Below are 19,136 nucleotides of genomic sequence, written 5' to 3' on the forward strand. Positions count from 1 at the left end.
ATGTTGTAATGTAGTCCAATAAGATTTTACTAAGACCTTTCTTACTTAACTAACTATGCTCTTTTATCTGTTTGTTTTTATGTGCAAATTGCTATATCTGGTTATTGCTAAACGGAGCTAGCTAGCATTGCAAAGTTTACTGTTGATATTACATATGTTATGGTGATGTTTTATTCAAAGATTTACTTTATCTGCCTCTTCTTTGTGGGAGAGGAACATGTACACTTTATTTACAAAAAAATTCCTACGCACTATGCTTGCTTAGAGTGAATGGTATTTGCTAAATGCGTATCTGTATATGTTCATATTAGTGTAGTAGTGTTGCAATTTTTACAGCTGAAGGCTTATTTCTACTTATTATAATGTATACCCCAAGTATTTAATTCTTATTTCTGCTCTAGATTACCCCCCAATATTACAGTTTGCAAAGGTCTCTTTGTTCCCATACTATAAAGAGGAAACCGAATAGTTTTATACACAGTGTTCAGTTAGGAGCAGCATGTGGCCTAGGCTTTAGAAAATACTACTCATCTGGCTGTGCTAATGTCATAGCTATCTTCCAACTACTATTTACTCTGGCAGTGGTATCTATTACTTCGGGGTTTAGAAGCTGGTACAATGCTCACCTCATCCCATATTTTCTATAATTTATAGATTCCCCTCAGTAGTATAATTCATGATCCCTCCAGCCAAAAGCCTGCATATATGGTAATAACCCCCCGACCATATAATTTTGCAAATTGCTATATCTGGTTATTGCTAAACTGAGCTAGCTAGCATTGCAAAGTTTACTGTTGATATTACATATGTTATGGTGATGTTTTATTCAAAGATTTACTTTATCTGCCTCTTCTTTGTGGGAGAGGAAACATGTACACTTTATTTACAGAAAAATTCCTACGCACTATGCTTGCTTAGAGTGAATAGTATTTGCTAAATGCGTATCTGTATATGTTCATATTAGTGTAGTAGTGTTGCAATTTTACAGCTGAAGGCTATATTTCTACCTATATAATGTATACACCAAGTATTTAATTCCTATTTCTGCCCTAGATTACCCCCTAATATTACAGTTTGCAAAGGTCTCTTTGTTCCCATACTATAAAGAGGAAACTAATAGGTTTATACCACAGTGTTCAGTTAGGAGCAGCATGTGGCCTAGGCTTTAGAAAATACTACTCATCTGGCTGTGCTAATGTCATAGCTATCTTCCAACTACTATTTACTCTGGCAGTGGTATCTATTACTTCAGGGTTTTAGAAAGCTGGTACAATGTCTCACCTTCATCCCATATTTTCTATAATTTATAGATTCCCCTCAGTAGTATAACTTCATGATCCCTCCAGCCAAAAAGCCTGCATATATGGTAATAACCCCCCGACCATATAATTTCTCTTATACGCCCCTTATATTCCTAGATGCCACATATCACATGTTCTATATTGACCCTCTGAAGTACTCTTAATTCTCCAGTGACTATCTTAGAGATCCCATTACATTTCTTTTGTCACCCTTACATATCGGCTCCGCCCCTCCACACTCCCCCATATTTGACAAGCGGTTACTTACCCGCTGAACTTCCTACCCCCGCTTATATTTTTGAAGCTAAAAACTTCAGTTGCTAATTTACTCCTTACATCATATATATAGGTCCATAAGTGACCACTCCATTTGCTATTTTTCCTCTAGACTAACATTTGCTTTTCCTGGTCCAAAAGCGGCCGTTTGCGCTTTTGAGGAAATAATTGAAGAATATATATATAAAAAAAAAAAATAGAGGTTCTTATATATACCCTAGCTTAATACTACATTGTTCTTTCATGTATAAGAATAACTTTTGTAAAATGTGACACTGTTGTTGTTTTTGTTGTGTGGTATTCTATACCTATTGTACTCACTAGCATAACCTCAATAAAAAACCTTTTCAAGAAAAAAATATAACATTGTCAAAAATATATATGAGGTGTATTCACTATTTCTTGCCTCAGCAACACAATTATGTATAGGATACACTTAATATTATCTTAATCTGGGCATTTCATCAATATTAAACATGATACACTTCCCACAATACAAAGTAATTCTTATACCATTCTAAAATGTACTGGTATTTAAAAGGATTTTAATACTTTTTAGCATGTATCTAATTAATATCTCAGTTATCATCTTATATCACATACATACCTTGCGATCAGCAATCAGATGTCATTTCACAAAATTGTATTTAGATTGGACTACTCTTCCCATATCAAAATAAATATTGCATATCTGTATATCTCTTGCTGAGTCGTATAAAAACATGATGTTACTATATATTTCATTTAGCAGACATTCACATTTTAATATTATACAAACAGACAATTTCATATCCATTTATTCGTACCTATTATTTAATAGTCTGAGGCACATATTATAATGTTTGAAAACTATATATATATGATTTGTCCAAAACTTTGAATCCTTAACACTTCTATGTTTCAAAAATACATAGGTTAAGACATGTTGAAATCTTGATTCTTGGGTTTCAGCTTCCCATATTACCCTTCTTAGGCATAGACAATCTCTCAGACTTATCTATTTACTTTTACTATCAGTTACTTATTAAGTTCAGCAAATACTTATTTAATATTGTTACCTTATAGGCATTTTTATACAATATTGAAAATTATACAAGTTGTACTTTAAAAATTAATTTAAAATTTACCAATGCAACGTACACATAAAATGAATTAGTTGGGGATGTCCAATAAAAGACATACAAAGGCAACTAAGGGCTCTCAATCCACTAACATGGAAAACTATCTGATTCCACCAGATCCGCCCTCCTGCCCCAGCAGAGAATCGGCTGAGGCTAGCAGACATGCAACCCTGACCCTATCACAGAATGACGACCAGGGGCAACATGGATATGTCACCAAGAGGACATTAAGCATTTATCTTCCCAAAACTGATATTAAAGAAGCAAAGTCAGTTGTTTAAAAACATGTTTGGTGAACTCAAAAAAGATATGTATAGAAGCAGCAAGTAACGAAAAGGATTGGTGCAGTTGTTTGGAAGGATCTTTTACCATCCTGTTCTGAAAAGTTACCTAGTGCCTTGCCAAACACTATTAACGGTTAATCTGACCCTCAGGAACGACACAATTCGTATATCGAGTACTGGAGCCGGCGTGAAGCCCTTTAAAAAATGGATTGGTTACTGGGGAGAGGACCCCGGTGTTAGGCCGCCTCTTAATTGTATACACGGGAGACGCTGCTGTCCTGCACCGGCTTTGAGCATATTCAACCTGGTTGGCGTGTATGGCCATGGCATGTGGAGCCACATTAAAAAGGACTATCGATTTCGATCCCTTGTTGAGTCCGGCTGCTTCTCCCAAGAGGAGAAGATGTACCCCACTATCCCCCTCAGGGCCTTCCCCTCAAAAATACCTCCGCATGGAGCCCTCGCCCTTTGGGGAGGTGTCATCCCGACTCGCTGCAGAACAAATCCTTTAAAACATAAAGCAAAAGTATAAACAGATGCAAAAGAGAAAACACTTGGAAAGCAGCTTTCAACATACAGACCCCTGCTGTTCTACAGAAGGGCAGCCACAGACTTTCCTCCCTTCTGGGCCAACTTTACCTGGATCATCCGCTTCCTCAACATTACGAAAGGAACAGCCACTTTTTACTCTAAGACAGGTTGGAATGATATGTGAACGTCTCCTTAAAGAACGAGAAGATAAAATTTGCGAGGAATATGAAGAAATTTTGACCACAAAACTTGCAGAACAATATGATGCTTTTGTGAAATTTACGCATGATCAGATTATGCGACGATATGGAGAACAGCCTGCTAGTTATGTTTCATGAATTGTTCTTTGCCTTTCTTGGATACCATTTCCCTAATTACTGCAAGAAGTCCTAGTTAAGAACAGCAGCAATGCCATGATCCCTTCTTCCCTGTAAACACAGGTTATTTCAAGCTTTTGTCAGTGGCAACCACTCTTATGCAGCAACTGGTTTTGGAGTGCCCCCTGATGTCCGCACCACCTGGATATGCGATCTTCTGCTACCTGTATTAATATACCAGTGCCCCATTTGCTGTTTCATTGAAATTTGGCTTCTTTTGTATGTTTAAATTGAATGCGACTAATGCTGGTGTTTTAAGAACATGCCCTCTGCTAAGTGTGTAAATAAGTTGCATTAGAATGGCATCGATGGATTGAGGTTTTAATAACTACACAGCAGAATGGTATTCAACAATTTGATGTGGAGTAATTTTCTGAGACTATTTTATTATGGCATAAGACTGTTTTTGAATGGGGAGCAAATAATAAGGGCATGTCTTTATTAAAGGAACATTGTGGGAAAGTTAAGATTGAATTTATGACTTGTTTTTGTTTAAATTTTTTTATTTATTCTTTCAGTCTTTAACAAATGTTTAAAGCATTTTTTTTTCCATCTAACTGCCTTGTAGTACTGGAATTTAGTTGTAAATAAAAAAAAAAAAAAAAAAAAGATATTGTGCGCAGTAGAGCATAGGTTGTTCAAGTGGAAGAAGAAATGCAGGAAACCTTGCGTTCTGACCTACAGCATCAGGCTAGCAGTATACAAAGCCATGACGCTACGGTACAGAATTTGACTGATAGAGTAGAAGATCTCGAAAATAGAAGTCGGCGCGAACAACTTGCGACTTAGAGGGATCCCAGAGTCTATCAGCCCCCCTGATATAAAATCAATACATTCAAGAATTGTTCAAATTTATAAGAACTCTCCAAATCTGCAGCAGATGTTCAGGTGGAACATGCACACAGAGCCCTGAGGCCCAAGCCACCTAGGCAAGGGCTCCGCCAGGGACAGTCGGCGGAACAACTTGCGACTTAGAGGATCCCAGAGTCTATCAGCCCCCCTGATATAAATCAATACATTCAAGAATTGTTCAAATTTATTAAGAACTCTCCAAATGCAGCAGATGTTTCAGGTGGAACATGCACACAGAGCCCTGAGGCCCAGCACCAGCAAGGGCTCCGCCAGGGACATAATTGTTAAGCTGCCTATCTTATAAGATAGAGAAGACATCTTAAGCATTCCAGGAACAAGCATCCTATTATGTATGATGGCTCCGAAATACAAGTTTTCACTGACCTGTGTCCAACCACGCTTCAGAAGCGTAGGATCACATCTTGCACTTAAGGATCAACAGATCCAGTACAGGTGGGGATTTCCCACTTGCATCATCGCTTCGAGGAATGGAACAAACTGCCATCTTCAGAACAACAACAGATCTCAAGGCTTTTAACCAAGCTTTGGGCTTGCAGATAAGACCACTGGGGGATGGGAGTGAATCCTGTACCAGCCAGACCTGAAGCAGAGCCTGTGAAGGAGAGATCAGCCTATCTAAAGATTCAAGTTCACTTTATGCCACGTTGCCTGAGAAATCCAGATAAATGGCTGGGTTTCATACCTAATACTACTGCCTCCTTTGCACTCCGGACTAAGTGTCAGATAAGTTACTGATTCTGTATATTTTTTTTTTTGGTTTAAATATATAGCATAATGGGTACTTTTAATGTTTGCTGTTTTATATGTGTGCTGTGTTGACATTAGAAATACACTGGCTCCACTGTGAGGTGGGGCAGCTTCTGTTGTCCCTGGACCTTTAAGCTCAAGGTAATGGCGCACCTTCTGGGACCCCTCATCCTGGACATTAACTGCTTAAAAGATGATTGATAATTTTTTGAATGGGAGGGATGAGGGCAATTTTTTCGAAAGTTGTTTTGTGGGTATTTACTGTCTTATATGTTGGGAACTTGCATTGATGCCTTTTTGGATATCACCCCATACAACTGCATACGCTATTGTAACACGATTCTTATACTACCTCCACAAGGGATAACACATAGCATACATAACATCCGGGTGGTTCGCCTTCACAAATGTAATACATGTGGAATAACATATACATGAGGGTGGTGTCTACACTGATACAAGCCAGATTCAGGTATTTTGCTTTTGCTATGCTGTTAACAGATAATAGTGTTTGCACCTCAGAATATATTTATTCAATAGTCTTGATGGGGCCCACTCATCAGCATACAATATGTAAACTGAAATGTTGCAGGCTGACAAATACTGTACTTTTGCTAGAGGGGGCCCCCCAGGTTCGGGGCTGCTTGGGGATCACTGGAGCAGAAGAGGAGAGTGGACCTACAAGGAACAGCACACGTATGACTCATGGGGTTTCTTCTATAGATTGCTTAACTTCACATGGGTGGGTTCCCACACACTAGGGCATGTAGGAGAGTGACGTAGGAAGAAGATAGTGGCATGGGTCCCACTTACATAATGTCTAAAGAGGGAATAGCTGCACTTACTGACGGTATGGTTACTCACCTGGGGCCATCATCTGATTGGAGGCATACTAAGATTACTGATATGCTGTATGACTCAGCCTTTTTGATTACTGTTCACATTTATGGTTCTAGTTTAGGTGTTATTTTTTTTTTTTTTAGGGTTACATCTACCTACTATTGTTATTAACTAAATCTACATTCCAATAGATGAGAGTACTGGGGTTACTACTTGTTATATATTTCTTTCATGTAATTAGCAAGAGTCCATGAGCTAGTGACGTATGGGATATACATTCCTACCAGGAGGGGCAAAGTTTCCCAAACCTCAAAATGCCTATAAATACACCCCTCACCACACCCACAATTCAGTTTACAAACTTTGCCTCCGATGGAGGGTGGTGAAGTAAGTTGGTGCTAGATTCTACGTTGATATGCGCTCCGCAGCAAGTTGGAGCCCGGTTTTCCTCTCAGCGTGCAGTGAATGTCAGAGGGATGTGAGGAGAGTATTGCCTATTTTGAATGCAGTGATCTCCTTCTACGGGGTCTATTTCATAGGTTCTCTGTTATCGGTCGTAGAGATTCATCTCTTACCTCCCTTTTCAGATCGACCGATATACTCTTATATATACCATTTCCTCTGCTGATTCTCGTTTTCAGTACTGGTTTGGCTTTCTACAAACATGTAGATGAGTGTCCTGGGGTAAGTAAAATCTTATTTTCTGTGACACTCTAAGCTATGGTTGGGCACTTTGTTTATAAAGTTCTAAATATATGTATTCAAACATTTATTTGCCTTGACTCAGAATGTTCAACTTTCCTTATTTTCAGGACAGTCAGTTTCATATTTGGGATAATGCATTTGATTTAATCATTTTTTCTTACCTTCAAAAATTTGACTTTTTTCCCTGTGGGCTGTTAGGCTCACGGGGGCTGAAAATGCTTCATTTTATTGCGTCATTCTTGGCGCTGATTTTTTTGGCGCAAAATTCTTTTCCGTTTCCGGCGTCATACGTGTCGCCGAAGTTTGCGTCATTTTTTGACGTTATTTTGCGCCAAAAATGTCGGAGTTCGGATGTGGCGTCATTTTGGCGCCAAAAAGCATTTAGGCGCCCAAATAATGTGGGCGTCTTATTGGCGCTAAAAAATATGGGCGTGCTTTTTTGTCTCCACCATTATTTAAGTCCTCATTTTTCATTGCATCTGGTTGCTAGAAGCTTGTTTTTTGGCATTTTTTCCATTCCTGAAACGTCATTTAAGGAATTTGATCAATTTTGCTTTATATGTTGTTGTTTTTTCTCTTACATATTGCAAGATGTCTCACGTTGCACTCTGAGTCAGAAGATACTACAGGAAATCGCTTGTCTAGTGCTGGATCTACCAAAAGCTGTGTATCTGCTGTAAACTTTTGGTAGCTATTCCTCCAGCTGTTGTTTGTATTGATTGTCATGACAAACTTGTTTAAAGCAGATAATATTTCCTTTAGTAAAGTACCATTGCCTGTTGCAGTTCCTTCAAATCTAAGGTGCAGAATGTTCCTGATTACATAAGAGATTTTGTTTCTGAATCCATAAAGAAGGCTATGTCTGTATTTCTCCCTTCTAGTAAACGTAAAAAATCTTTTAAAACTTCTCTCCCTACAGATGAATTTTTAAATGAACATCATCATTCTGATTCTGATAACTCTTCTGGTTCAGAGGATTCTGTCTCAGAGGTAGATGCTGATAATCTTCATATTTATTTAAAAATGGAATTTATTGTTCTTTACTTAAAGAAGTTCTAATTGCTTTAGAAATAGAGGATTCTGGTCCTCTTGATACTAATTCTAAACGTTTGTATAAGGTATTTAAATCTCCTGTGGTTATTCCAGAAGTTTTTCCTGTTCCTAATGCTATTTCTGCAGTAATTTCCAAAGAATTTACTCCCTCTAAACGTTTTAAGCAATTATATCCTGTGCCATCTGACAGATTAGAATTTTGGGACAAAATCCGTAAAGTTGATGGGGCTATTTCTACCCTTGCTAAACGTACTACTATTCCTACGTCAGATGGTACTTCGTTTAAGGATCCTTTAGATAGGAAAATTGAGTCCTTTCTAAGAAAAGCTTATCTGTGTTCAGGTAATCTTCTTAGACCTGCTATATCTTTGGCTGATGTTGCTGCAGCTTCAACTTTTTGGTTGGAAACCCTTAGCGCAACAAGTAACACATCATGATTCTCATGATATTATTCTTCTTCTTCAGCATGCTAATAATTTTATCTGTGATGCCATCTTTGATATTATCAGAGTTGATGTCAGGTTTATGTCTCTAGCTATTTTAGCTAGAAGAGCTTTATGGCTTAAGACTTGGAATGCTGATATGGCTTCTAAATCAACTCTACTTTCCATTTCTTTCCAGGGTAACAAATTATTTGGTTCTCAGTTGGATTCTATTATTTCAACTGTTACTGGTGGGAAAGGAACTTTTTTACCACAGGATAAAAAATCTAAGGGTAAAAACAGAGCTAATAATCGTTTTCGTTCCTTTCGTTTCAACAAAGAACAAAAACCTGATCCTTCATCCTCAGGAGCAGTTTCAGTTTGGAAACCATCTCCAATCTGGAATAAATCCAAGCCAGCCAGAAAGGCAAAGCCTGCTTCTAAGTCCACATGAAGGTGCGGGCCCTCATTCCAGCTCAGCTGGTAGGGGGCAGGTTACGTTTTTTCAAAGAAATTTGGATCAATTCTGTTCACAATCTTTGGATTCAGAACATTGTTTCAGAAGGGTACAGAATTGGTTTCAAGATGAGACCTCCTGCAAAGAGATTTTTTCTTTCCCGTGTCCCAGTAAATCCAGTAAAAGCTCAAGCATTTCTGAATTGTGTTTCAGATCTAGAGTTAACTGGAGTAATTATGCCAGTTCCAGTTCAGGAACAGGGGATGGGGTTTTATTCAAATCTCTTCATTGTACCAAAGAAGGAGAATTCCTTCAGACCAGTTCTGGATCTAAAAATATTGAATCGTTATGTAAGGATACCAACGTTCAAGATGGTAACTGTAAGGACTATCTTGCCTTTTGTTCAGCAAGGGAATTATGGCCTAGATTTGGAGTTCGGCGGTAGCCGTCAAAACCAGCGTTAGAGGCTCCTAACGCTGGTTTTGGCCGCCCGCTGGTATTTGGAGTCAGTGATTAAAGGGTCTAACGCTCACTTTACAGCCGCGACTTTTCCATACCGCAGATCCCCCTACGCCATTTGCGTAGCCTATATTTTCAATGGGATCTTTCTAACGCCGGTATTTAGAGTCGTTTCTGAAGTGAGCGTTAGAGCTCTAACGACAAAATTCCAGCCGCCTGAAAATAGCAGGAGTTAAGAGCTTTCTGGCTAACGCCGGTTCATAAAGCTCTTAACTACTGTACCCTAAAGTACACTAACACCCATAAACTACCTATGTACCCCTAAACCGAGGTCCCCCCACATCGCCGCCACTCGATTAAAATTTTTAACCCCTAATCTGCCGACCGCCACCTACGTTATACTTATGTACCCCTAATCTGCTGCCCCTAACCCCACCGACCCCTATATTATATTTCTTAACCCCTAACTTGCCCCCCCCACAACGTCGCCGCAAGCTACTTAAAATAATTAACCCCTAATCTTCCGACCGCAAATCGCCGCCACCTACGTTATCCCTATGTACCCCTAATCTGCTACCCCTAACATCGCCGACCCCTATATTATATTTATTAACCCCTAATCTGCCCCCCTAACGTCGCCGGACACCTGCCTACACTTATTAACCCCTAATTTGCCGAGCGGACCTGAGCGCTACTATAATAAAGTTATGAACCCCTAACCCGCCTCACTAACCCTATCATAAATAGTATTAACCCCTAATCTGCCTTCCCTAACATCGCCGACACCTAACTTCAATTATTAACCCCTAATCTGCCGACCGGAGCTCACCGCTATTCTAATAAATGTATTAACCCCTAAAGCTAAGTCTAACACTAACACCCCCCTAAGTTAAATATAATTTTTATCTAACGAAATAAATTAACTCTTATTAATAAATTAATCCTATTTAAAGCTAAATACTTACCTGTAAAATAAATCCTAATATAGCTACAATATAAATTATAAATTATATTATAGCTATTTTAGGATTAATATTTATTTTACAGGTAACTTTGTAATTATTTTAACCAGGTACAATAGCTATTAAATAGTTAAGAACTATTTAATAGTTACCTAGTTAAAATAATAACAAAATTACCTGTAAAATAAGTCCTAACCTAAGATTATAATTAAACCTAACACTACCCTATCAATAAAATAATTAAATCACTACCCTACAATTACCTACAATTAACCTAACACTACACTATCAATAAATTAATTAAACACAATTCCTACAAATAAATACAATTAAATAAACTAGCTAAAGTACAAAAAATAAAAAAGATCTAAGTTACAGAAAATAAAAAATATTTACAAACATAATAAAATATTACAACAATTTTAAACTAATTACACCTACTCTAAGCCCCCTAATAAAATAACAAAGCCCCCCAAATAAAAAATTCCCTACCCTATTCTAAATTAAAAAAGTTACAAGCTCTTTTACCTTACCAGCCCTGAACAGGGCCCTTTGCGGGGCATGCCCCAAGAATTTCAGCTCTTTTGCCTGTAAAAGAATAAATACAATACCCCCCCCCCCAACATTACAACCCACCACCCACATACCCCTAATCTAACCCAAACCCCCCTTAAATAAACCTAACACTAAGCCCCTGAAGATCTTCCTACCTTGTCTTCACCATAACCCAGGTTCACCGATCCGTCCTGAAGAGCTCCTCCGATGTCCTGATCCAAGCCCAAGCGGGGGCTGAAGAGGTCCATGATCCGGTCAAAGTCTTCATCCAAGCGGGGCAGAAGAGGATCTTCCATCGATTGAAGTCATCATCCAGGCGGCATCTTCGATCTTCTTCCATCCGGAGCGAAGCGGCAGGATCCTGAAGACATCCAGCGCGGAACATCCTCCGGACCGACGACTGAACGACGAATGACTGTTCCTTTAAGGGACGTCATCCAAGATGGCGTCCCTCGAATTCCGATTTGCTGATAGGATTCTATCAGCCAATCGGAATTAAGGTAGGAATTTTCTGATTGGCTGATGGAATCAGCCAATCAGAATCAAGTTCAATCCGATTGGCTGATCCAATCAGCCCATCAGATTGAGCTCGCATTCTATTGGCTGATCGGAACAGCCAATAGAATGCGAGCTCAATCTGATTGGCTGATTGGATCAGCCAATCGGATTGAACTTGATTCTGATTGGCTGATTCCATCAGCCAATCAGAAAATTCCTACCTTAATTCCGATTGGCTGATAGAATCCTATCAGCCAATCGGAATTCGAGGGACGCCATCTTGGATGACGTCCCTTAAAGGAACAGTCATTCGTCGTTCAGTCGTCGGTCCGGATGGATGTTCCGCGCTGGATGTCTTCAGGATCCTGCCGCTTCGCTCGGATGGAAGAAGATCGAAGATGCCGCCTGGATGATGACTTCAATCGGATGGAAGATCCTCTTCTGCCCCGCTTGGATGAAGACTTTGACCGGATCATGGACCTCTTCAGCCCCGCTTGGGCTTGGATCAGGACATCGGAGGAGCTCTTCAGGACGGATCGGTGAACCTGGTATGGTGAAGACAAGGTAGGAAGATCTTCAGGGGCTTAGTGTTAGGTTTATTTAAGGGGGGTTTGGGTTAGATTAGGGGTATGTGGGTGGTGGGTTGTAATGTTGGGGGGGGGGTATTGTATTTATTCTTTTACAGGCAAAAAGAGCTGAAATTCTTGGGGCATGCCCCGCAAAGGGCCCTGTTCAGGGCTGGTAAGGTAAAAGAGCTTGTAACTTTTTTTAATTTAGAATAGGGTAGGGAATTTTTTATTTTGGGGGTCTTTGTTATTTTATTAGGGGGCTTAGAGTAGGTGTAATTAGTTTAAAATTGTTGTAATATTTTTATTATGTTTGTAAATATTTTTTTATTTTCTGTAACTTAGATCTTTTTTATTTTTTGTACTTTAGCTAGTTTATTTAATTGTATTTATTTGTAGGAATTGTGTTTAATTAATTTATTGATAGTGTAGTGTTAGGTTAATTGTAGGTAATTGTAGGTAGTTTATTTAATTATTTTATTGATAGGGTAGTGTTAGGTTTAATTATATCTTAGGTTAGGACTTATTTTACAGGTAATTTTGTTATTATTTTAACTAGGTAACTATTAATAGTTTCTTAACCTATTTAATAGCTATTGTACTGGTTAAAATAATTACAAAGTTACCTGTAAAATAAATATTAATCCTATAATAGCTATAATATAATTATAATTTAAATTGTAGCTATATTAGGATGTATTTTACAGGTAAGTATTTAGCTTTAAATAGGAATCATTTATTTAATAAGAGTTAATTTATTTCGTTAGATAAAAATTATATTTAACTTAGGGGGGTGTTAGTGTTAGGGTTAGACTTAGCTTTAGGGGTTTAATACATTTATTAGAATAGCGGTGAGCTCCGGTCGTCAGATTAGGGGTTATAATTGAAGTTAGGTGTCGGCGATGTTAGGGAGGGCAGATTAGGGGTTAATACTATTTATGATAGGGTTAGTGAGGCGGATTAGGGGTTAATAACTTTAATATAGTAGCGCTCAGGTTCCGCTCGGCAGATTAGGGGTAGATAAGTGTAGGCCAGGTGTCGGCGACGTTGAGGGGGGCAGATTAGGGGTTAATAACTATAATATAGGGGTCGGCGATGTTAGGGCAGCAGATTAGGGGTACATAGGGATAACGTAGGTTGCGGCGGTTTACGGAGCGGCAGATTAGGGGTTTAAAAAAATATGCAGGGGGTCAGCGATAGCGGGGGCGGCAGATTAGGGGTTAATAAGTGTAAGGTTAGGGGTGTTTAGACTCGGGGTACATGTTAGAGTGTTAGGTGCAGACGTAGGAAGTGTTTCCCCATAGGAAACAATGGGGCTGCGTTAGGAGCTGAACGCTGCTTTTTTTGCAGGTGTTAGGTTTTTTTTCAGCTCAAACAGCCCCATTGTTTCCTATGGGGGAATCGTGCACGAGCACGTTTTTGAGGCTGGCCGCGTCCGTAAGCAACTCTGGTATCGAGAGTTGCATTTTGCGGTAAAAATGCTCTACGCTCCTTTTTTGGAGCCTAACGCAGCATTTGTTTGAACTCTCGATACCAGAGTTAATTTTATGGTGCGGCCAGAAAAAAGCCCGCGGAGCGTTAGCAGCCCTTTTACCGCCGAACTCCAAATCTAGGCCTTAATGTCCACAATAGATTTACAGGATGCATATCTGCATATTCCGATTCCTCCAGATCATTATCAGTTCCTGAAATTCTCTTTTCTGGACAAGCATTACCAGTTTGTGGCTCTGCCATTTGGCCTAGCTACAGCTCCAAGAATTTTTACATAGGTTCTCGGTGCCCTTCTGTCTGTAATCAGAGAACAGGGTATTGTGGTATTTCCTTATTTGGACGATATCTTGGTACTTGCTCAGTCTTTACATTTAGCAGAATCTCATACGAATCGACTTGTGTTGTTTCTTCAAGATAATGGTTGGAGGATCAATTTACCAAAAAGTTCATTGATTCCTCAGACAAGGGTAACCTTTCTGGGTTTCCAGATGGATTCAGTGTCCATGACTCTGTCTTGTAACAGACAAGAGACGTCCTAAAATTGATTGCAGCTTGGCGAAACCTTCAGTCACAATCATTCCCTTCGGTAGCTTTATGCATGGAAATTCTAGGTCTTATGACATGCATGCATCGGACGCGATCCCCTTTGCTCGTTTTCACATGCGACCTCTTCAGCTCTGTATGCTGAATCAATGGTGCAAGGATTACACAAAGATATCTCAATTAATATCTTTAAAACCGATTGTTCGACACTCTCTAACATGGTGGACAGATCACCATCGTTTTAATTCAGGGGGCTTCTTTTGTGCTTCCGACCTGGACTGTAATTTCAACAGATGCAAGTCTACACAGGTTGGGGAGCTGTGTGGGGGATCTCTGACGGCACAAGGAGTTTGGGAATCTCAGGAGGTGAGATTACCGATCAATATTTTGGAACTCCGTGCAATTTTCAGAGCTCTTCAGTTTTGGCCTCTTCTGAGAGAGAATCGTTCATTTGTTTTCAGACAGACAATGTCACAACTGTGGCATACATCAATCATCAAGGAGGGACTCACAGTCCTCTGGCTATGAAAGAAGTATCTCGAATTTTGGTTTGGGCGGAATCCAGCTCCTGTCTAATCTCTGCGGTTCATATCCCAGGTATAGACAATTGGGAAGCGGATTATCTCAGTCGCCAAACGTTGCATCGGGCGAATGGTCTCTTCACCCAGAGGTATTTCTTCAGATTGTTCAAATGTGGGAACTTCCAGAAATAGATCTGATGGCGTCCCATCTAAACAAGAAACTCCCAGGTATCTGTCCAGATCCCGGGATCCTCAGGCGGAGGCAGTGGATGCATTATCACTTCCAAGGAAGTGATAATCCTTGCCTATATCTTTCCGCCTCTAGTTCTTCTTCCAAGAGTAATCTCCCAAGATTCTGAAGGAATGCTCGTTTGTTCTGCTGGTAGCTCCGGCATGGCCTCACAGGTTTTGGTATGCGGATCTTGTCCGGATGGCCTCTTGCCACCGTGGACTCTTCCGTTAAGACCAGACCTTCTGTCACAAGGTCCTTTTTTCCATCAGGATCTGAAATCCTTAAATTTAAAGGTATGGAGATTGAACGCTTGATTCTTGGTCAAAGAGGTTTCTCTGACTGGAAGACTTATATTTCTTGGTGTCTTTCTCATCATTTTTCTTGGCATTCTTTTAGAATACCGAGAGTATTACAGTTTCTTCAGGATGGTTTAGATAAGGGTTTGTCTGCAAGTTCCTTGAAAGGACAAATCTCTGATCTTTCTGTTCTTTTTCACAGAAAGATTGCTATTCTTCCTGTATTCATTGTTTTGTACAAGCTTTGGTTCGTATTAAAGCCTTTCATTAAGTCATTTTCTCCTCCCTTGGAGTTTGAATTTGGTTCTGGGGGCGCTTCAAGCTCCTCCATTTGAACCTATGCATTCATTGGACATTAAATTACTTTCTTGGAAAGTTTTGTCCTTTTTGGCCATCTCTTCTGCCAGAGAGTTTCTGAATTATCTGCTCTTTCTTGTGAGTCTCCTTTTCTGATTTTTCATCAGGATAAGGCGGGTGTTGCGAATTCTTTTGAATTTTTACCTAAAGTTGTGATTCCAACAACATTAGTAGAGAAATTGTGGTTCCTTCATTATGTCCTAATCCTAAGAATTCATAAGGAGAAATCGTTGCATTCTTTGATGTTGTTAGAGCTTTGAAATATTATGTTGAAGCTACAAATCTTTTCCGAAAGACTTCTAGTCTATTTGTTATCTTTTCGGTTCTAGAAAAGGCCAGAAAGCTTCTGCCATTTCTTTGGCATCTTGGTTGAAATCTTTAATTCATCTTGCCTATGTTGAGTCGGGTTAAAACTCCCGCCTCAGAAAATTACAGCTCATTCTACTAGGTCAGTTTCTACTTCCTGGGCGATTAGGAATGATGCTTCGGTTGATCAGATTTGCAAAGCAGCAACTTGGTCCTCTTTGCATACTTTTACTAAATTCTACCATTTTGATGTATTTTCTTCTTCTGAAGCAGTTTTTGGTAGAAAAGTACTTCAGGCAGCGGTTTCAGTTTGAATCTTCTGCTTATGTTTTTCATTAAACTTTATTTTGGGTGTGGATTATTTTCAGCAGGAATTGGCTGTCTTTATTTTGTCCCTCCCTCTCTAGGTGACTCTTGTGTGGAAAGATCCACATCTTGGGTAGTCATTATCCCATACGTCACTAGCTCATGGACTCTTGCTAATTACATGAAAGAAAACATAATTTATGTAAGAACTTACCTGATAAATTCATTTCTTTCATATTAGCAAGAGTCCATGAGGCCCCTCCCTTTTTTTTGTGGTGGTTATGATTTTGTATAAAGCACAATTATTCCAATTCCTTATTTTATATGCTTTCGCACTTTTTTATCACCCCACTTCTTGGCTATTCGTTAAACTGAATTGTGGGTGTGGTGAGGGGTGTATTTATAGGCATTTTGAGGTTTGGGAAACTTTGCCCCTCCTGGTAGGAATGTATATCCCATACGTCACTAGCTCATGGACTCTTGCTAATATGAAAGAAATGAATTTATCAGGTAAGTTCTTACATAAATTATGTTTTTCATTGTTTTCTCTTTTTTGAGATTGACATATTGTCTTACACTCTTGAGTCCTTTGAAGCTCCTAAAGGTGCTGGCAGTCTCACACACACTTTAAGCTTTTCTCCACCTTTGGGCTTTACCTTTCCCTTCTTACCCCTTTCTCATCCCCTTTTCCCTTTTTTTCTTCCTCCCTTCTTTTCCCTTTCTTTCCCCTGCTCCTCCCCCCTTTTTTTTTCCCTACTCCCCCATCCTGAGTTAGATATGCTGGCGGCTAACCCACACACACGGGCCGGGGGTGCGTCCCTAGACCTGATCACAATCAATGTCAAAGGGTTCAATAACCCAGGGAAACGCTCAATAATCACCAGAGATTTGCAGAACATGGGTGGAGACATAATATTTATTCAGGAGACACATTTCTCTAGACTAAAAGAATTCAAATGGTTTAACCATTATTACCCAACAGCTTATTTTGCGTCAGGCCCTTCCAAGAAAAACGGAGTGGGCATATTACTCCGACCTACTGGCAGATATTTGATACTGACAGGCACACTATACGGCAGGCCCCTGACCTTGGCTGACCTGTACTTTCCGAACAGCACACAAGACCTGTTTTTCAGAAATGTTACCCATAAATTATTGGAAGTCCAAAAGGGAATTCTATATTTGGGGGGAGATTTTAATGTATCACTAAGCCCTAGTTTGGACACCTCTGATGGTCTCTCCAGCACTCCTCACAGGGTGATCAAACATCTTATTAGGTCCTTTAAGGATCTTGTCCTTCATGATATTTGGCGCACACATCACCCATCCACCAAAAACTACACTTTCTATTCCCACCCGCATAGGAAGTATACCAGAATAGACTACCTATTTGCAGATTCAGCTGGCCTTTCCATCTATACTAATAGCTATATCCACCCAATTACATGGTCGGATCACACGCCTATCAGATGCATTATTGACTGGCCTAACACCCCTGTGACACCTTTTGTATGGAGGATGGATGAGACAGTGCTTGACGACCAGACACTAAGACAAGAGTTGCGCAACAAAATGGAAGAATACTTCCGTCTGAATATAAACAATGCTCTTGACCATACAACGATATGGGAGGCGCACAAATGTCTCCTCAGGGGCATCTTGATTAAATACAGAACTGCAGCAAACAAAATTAAGTGAGATCAGTACAGGGCCCTGCTGGCACAGGTGAACCAAGCTGAACTGGCGCACAAAGAACAACCTGCTAATAAGATATTACAGGAAAACTTGACGGCATCTAGGACTGCACACTTACACTACCTGCAAAAATAGCAGCAGAAAAAAGCACTGATACTCCAGCAGCAATTTTTTGAACAGGGCAACAAAGCGGGCAGACTTCTTGCGAGGGCCTTGGCACATAAGAGATTAAACTCATATGTTTACCAGGTGATCGACCACAATGGGGAGAAATCAAATCAATTGCGAATACATTTGGGCATTTCTATGCATCAATTTAAAAAATTCATAGTATGGAGGGGGATCAAGAAGATCGCCCTCACAGATCACCCTCCATATCAGATATAACTAACTATCTGTCTGAGGTGCCCATGTCGGCCATTTCCAAAGAAGATGCAGATCAACTGGAGACCCCATTTACAGCCGAGGAGGTCCGGGGAGCAGTTAGAGATCTCCTGAGCGGAAAAAGTCCAGGCCCCGACGGGATAGGGACTCGGTATTACAAGGAGTTTATAGACATTCTTGTACCACACATGCTCCAAATATTTAATAGTTTATCGGAAACACCGAAACTCCCGCATACAATGTTAGAGGCCTACATCTCGGTCATCCCCAAACCTAACAGACCAGAAAACCAACCGGGCAGCTATAGACCGATCTCACTGCTCAACGCAGATGTTAAGATCTTGGCGAAGGTCATAGCTAACCGTCTCAAAAAGCTCCTTCCTCAGCTGGTCTCCACAGACCAGGTGGGATTTGTTCCTGCCAGAGAAGCGAAAGATAATACTCTCAAGGTCATTCAGCTGATCTCCTTTGCGCATGCCAACTCCGCACCGTTGGCACTTGTGTCAACGGACGCGGAGAAGGCGTTTGATCGAGTGAATTGGGCGTTTATGAGACACACTATGATTAAAATGGGCTTCGGGCTGCGCTTCATAAATAGAATATTTGCACTGTATTCCAACCCTAGTGCTAGGGTTCGGGTCAATGGTATGTTTTCTATGCCCTTTTTTATAACCAACGGAATGAGGCAGGGCTGTCCTCTTTTGCCTCTGCTTTTTGCTTTGGTCATGGAGGTCTTGGCTTACAAGATTAGAACGACCCCTGAAATCAGGGGCCTCACAGTGGGGAGAAAGGAGCATAAATTGGTGATGTATGCTGATGATGTCCTGCTGACTCTTACTGACATCGATTCCTCCCTTCGGGCATCGCTGGCAGAATTTGAAGCATGTCTTGGACTTCTCCTGAACCCTAACAAATCAGAGATATTAAATATCAGTGTACCTCAGGAGGTGTTTGAGAGGACAAGGCAGCTCTGTCCAC

The 19,136-nt window shown here is 40.1% G+C and overlaps 1 pseudogene; it reads left to right on the plus strand.

The window, feature by feature from the left end:
• The first annotated feature begins 3,285 nt into the window (after positions 1-3,285).
• Positions 3,286-4,034, plus strand: LOC128635819 (akirin-2-like; annotated as a pseudogene).
• The last annotated feature ends 15,102 nt before the right edge of the window (positions 4,035-19,136 follow it).

Source organism: Bombina bombina, chromosome 7, assembly GCF_027579735.1.
Source record: "Bombina bombina isolate aBomBom1 chromosome 7, aBomBom1.pri, whole genome shotgun sequence".
Lineage (NCBI taxonomy): Eukaryota > Metazoa > Chordata > Amphibia > Anura > Bombinatoridae > Bombina > Bombina bombina.